This window comes from Mobula hypostoma, chromosome 11 (assembly GCF_963921235.1).
Source record: "Mobula hypostoma chromosome 11, sMobHyp1.1, whole genome shotgun sequence".
Lineage (NCBI taxonomy): Eukaryota > Metazoa > Chordata > Chondrichthyes > Myliobatiformes > Myliobatidae > Mobula > Mobula hypostoma.
The window spans coordinates 21,062,409-21,067,045 of record NC_086107.1 but is presented as its reverse complement, the minus strand read 5'-3'; the positions used below and the strand labels follow the sequence as shown (position 1 = coordinate 21,067,045).

General features: G+C 39.5%; 1 non-coding gene across 1 annotated transcript; it reads left to right on the top strand.

Moving 5' to 3' along the window:
- The first annotated feature begins 3,347 nt into the window (after positions 1 to 3,347).
- Positions 3,348 to 3,454, top strand: LOC134354427 (U6 spliceosomal RNA). Its single transcript, XR_010019787.1, has one exon. It is a non-coding gene; the product is annotated as a U6 spliceosomal RNA (small nuclear RNA).
- Positions 3,455 to 4,637: the final 1,183 nt, after the last annotated feature.

Below are 4,637 nucleotides of genomic sequence, written 5' to 3'. Positions count from 1 at the left end.
AAAACGTAGTTTGTGGATTTCTCACAAAATTGCAAATGTTATTGCCATGTATCAGTTTAGCACTGTCTCACTGGGTCTTCCTCACTGATGAAAAGCTTGTGTGCCTAATAAAAAATGTTTCTGAACAGTTTGATCTCTGCAGCTATATATACCATCCAAGTTGCTTCTGCTCATCTTTGCCTCTGACTAATCTCCAGTCATAGGGTCTGATAATATATCTCCTGCACACCTTGGATAGTAATTAATCTCCAGATACAAAACTTGTCATTCCATGTCTACCCATCCATGTTACTGATTAATTGCAAGGCGAAGGTAATGCCTGCAACTGGTCCCATTTATACAGTATGTGTTGCTGGTTAATCACAGATTATAGGCACTATCTGTTTTCATTCTATTCACTCATGTTCTTAATAATCCCAAGTTATGTTTACCATCAATATTATCCCTATTCATCTAAACAGTGACTATCTTCAAATGTAGGCACTGCCAAGATTATCCTAAAACACTGCCTAATTATCCAGTGTGACTGAAAAATGTCCCTATAGTCTAATGTATTTGTTATTTGTATAAAATCAATTGATCAGGTTTAATATGGTTACTGGATTAACAGTGTAGGACCTTGGAGTTATTAATTCAGGAGTGGGGATTAATAATAACTACAATGCTACCAGATTGTAATTTGAAAATGTTATCAATATCCTTCTGGGTAGTCTGTCCTGTTGTGTCCCCAGAAAGGTTCATACTTATCTCTATAATTAAAAAATTACTGACCTTGGCAGCAATGCTTACATCCCATCAAAGAATTTTATAAGTATAGAAAATCAGGGCAAAAGTTTACTTGGGCCAACTGTAAAAGAACAAAAACTAAATTGCTAAAATAGCTGGGATTCCCTTTGTTTGTTTGAGACACGATGCCACTTAATTGGGGCAGGAAATTGTAGCCAAACTGAGTCAGTCATGTGTACTTGGATAACCGTTATATACCGCACTGTGCTTAGACCAATCTGTTTTTAAATATCATCAGTTGCCTGTGCTTGTGTTCAAAAAGCAGTGATTTTTTTGTCCCCGATATTTGCCAAGAAATATGCAATAGGCCAATTCAGAACTGTATTGATTACCCTGGTTTCAAGTATTCAGGCTTGAAGATGCCAGACACAGCCAGGAATGAAAATGGAATGATTTCACTACTTCAACAAGTTAGGAACCATGAGCAATTTGAAGGTATTGACAGTCATCTTGAATGTTACAATGAAAATGAAGGGTGCAATCGTCTAAAGCAGGGGATCACAACTTTTTTTATTGCAAGGACCCCTACCATTAGCCAAGGGGTCCATGAACCCAAGGCTGGTCCAACGCATTGCACGAAGGCAATTCATTATCTGCACCAGGTGTCTGTGCTGATTTTGTTCATTTACAGTCAATCAAAAAGAACACATGGCAGATGAATTCCTCTGTTGATTACTCTTAGGAATAAACAGTTTGATGGTAGTGTTTTAATTCATTCCATATTTCATTTAAATACATAAATTGTTACTCAGTTAAATGGTAGTTTGTCTTTTTTATATCTTTTAACTATTTCCATGAAACTTCTGCTAATTGGGCCAAAACGTACTGGTCCCATTGAGTCCCAATAAACAGGAATCCACTGTAATTACCTGCATACTACTGCTAATACTAAATAATTTTAAATCTAGAATGTTTTTTTTAATTCAGATACTAGAGATATGAAAGAAACCCAGAAAATGCTGGCAACACATATGAAGTCAGGCATCATCTGTGAAAAGAATAACAGATCAAAGACACTTTGTCAGAACTAGGCTATGTCCACACTAGACCGGATAAATCTATAACCGAAGCCTTTTTTCTTCGTTTTGACCCTCCGCCCACACTGAAACAGCGTTTTCCTCCCCCTAAAATGCCCTCCAGAGTGTGTAAACTGAAAACGCCGATTGTACAGAGCAGTGTGGAGGGGTAAATGGATATTTTTAAAAACGCTATCATGACGTGCCGGAACAGATGGCGGCAGCGCGGCATTTCATTGTTTTCTTGAACGCAGCCCCCCACACAACCTAACAACTTCAGAACAGACGGCAACGAGACTGAAGCCAGAAGAGTTAGAAATGTACTCACCGAAAACTTTGACCCATAACTTACTCAATAAATAGATATACTCACTTTGCCCTGTTTTCTGTCCTTGCTTGCATGAAGGTGATTTACCTATTTACGCAAGTACTTCTCTGACAATAGATGTGTAACAGCCTAATGTAACATTGTATGGGAATACAAGATAACACTGATGCAGACATGTTTTATACATTTAACAAGGTGCTTTATTTGTCATGGTCCCTTCTGGCAATCCCCCACCTTACTATTTACCTCAGGAATTGGGTTTCAATCCCCTCATTTAATTTCCAATCATTCCCAGGTTCCACTAACTACACACACCTGTTTTCCATCAGAAAATGTAGGATAAAGACCCTGTGATCACAACAAGGAGCTGCCAGTTTGTTGGTCAACTCTGGTGTGAGTAACTTTGTTTCATGGTTCTTAGGACTGTTAGTTCTAAGTTTAGCATCGCTCCTGGATTCTCTCCAAACCCAAGACTTTGAGTAAAGACTCGCCTGGAAACTGATTCCACACTCACTATGGCGATAACGCCTCCCGACTCTGCACCTGCGTTCTGCACCTGGGTTTGTCTACCGCCATGCTCATGTAACATTATTAATGTATTGCTTGTGCAAACATTCAATAGATGCAATTGTCACTTTTGCCCAGTAACTTGTTTTATTGCACATGTCAAATACAGCAAAATAATACACAAAGACACAGTAAAAGTAAAGGCAAACAAATGAGGTAACAGCAAATTTCACTTTTGCCCAGTAACAAGCCTTACTGCATTTTGTTGTAGCTATCGTCCCTTTCATCGGTGAAGAGACTATGGCTATAGGAACTGCTTCTGGACAAACGTGCACCAACTCTTTCATTTGGTAATTTCCTTTTAAGTTTTTCAAGTTTAACTGGACAAATGCGCACCAAGTACACCGTTTCCTCTTCACTCGTTTTCCGTGTGTCCTGCACATGCCCAGTAGGAGGAGATGCACCCAAATATCCATTCTAATGTGGACGGAGGTATTTTGAAAAACGCCTGGTGTGGACGCCTATCGTTTTTATGTGAAACCGGCGTTTTCAAAATTACCTAGTCTAGCGTGGATGTAACCTAAGAAAGTGACTACCTTGTTTCTCGTGTAATTTATTTATCAGTGGAATGTAGTTCAGTTGGAATTATGAAATATTTTGTACATTGCCTGTCAGAGTTTAATGAATCATATAAATATACAACAAAAGATGTGCTAGCTTTAGCAGCATATATACTAAAATTTGAACGATACAGAGAAGGTTAACATAGCATGGCAAAAGAGGTGACCTGCCAGTTGAAGAAGTGTTACCTATTCCAGTGCCACATTCCACCTTCTTGCTCCTGATCTATGGTCTTGCAGGTTAAAGGTCTCATGTATCACATCCAGAGACCTCTTAAATAGAAAGGAAGGACATAAGCCGGGAAGATGTGGAATCGATATGGGTAGAGCTGCGTAACACTAAGGGGCAGAAGACGCTGCTGGGAGTTGTGTACAGGCCACCTAACAGTAGTAGTGAGGTCGGAGATGGTATTAAACAGGAAATTAGAAATGTGTGCAATAAAGGAACAGCAGTTATAATGGGTGACTTCAATCTACATGTAGACTGGGTGAACCAAATTGGTAAAGGTGCTGAGGAAGAGGATTTCTTGGAATGTATGCGGGATGGTTTTTTGAACCAACATGTCGAGGAACCGACTAGAGAGCAGGCTATTCTGGACTGGGTTTTGAGCAATGAGGAAGGGTTAATTAGCGATCTTGTCGTGAGAGGCCCCTTGGGTAAGAGTGACCATAATATGGTGGAATTCTTCATTAACATGGAGAGTGACGTAGTTAATTCAGAAACAAAGGTTCTGAACTTAAAGAGGGGTAACTTTGAAGGTATGAGACATGAATTAGCTAAGATAGACTGGCAAATGACACTTCAAGGATTGACGGTGGATATGCAATGGCAGGCATTTAAAGGTTGCATGGATGAACTACAACAATTGTTCATCCCAGTTTGGCAAAAGAATAAATCAAGGAAGGTAGTGCACCCGTGGCTGACAAGAGAAATTAGGGATAGTATCAATTCCAAAGAAGTAGCATACAAATTAGCCAGAGAAAGTGGCTCACCTGAGGACTGGGAGAAATTCAGAGTTCAGCAGAGGAGGACAAAGGGCTTAATTAGGAAGGGGAAAAAAGATTATGAGAGAAAACTGGCAGAGAACATAAAAACGGACTGTAAAAGCTTTTATAGATATGTAAAAAGGAAAAGACTGATAAAGACAAATGTAGGTCCCCTGCAAACAGAAACAGGTGAATTGATTATGGGGAGCAAGGACATGGCAGACCAATTGAATAATTACTTTGGTTCTGTCTTCACTAAGGAGGACATAAATAATCTTCCAGAAATAGTAAGGGACAGAGGGTCCAGTGAGATGGAGGAACTGAGCGAAATACATGTTAGTAGGGAAGTGGTGTTAGGTAAATTGAAGGGATTGAAGGCAGATAAATCCCCAG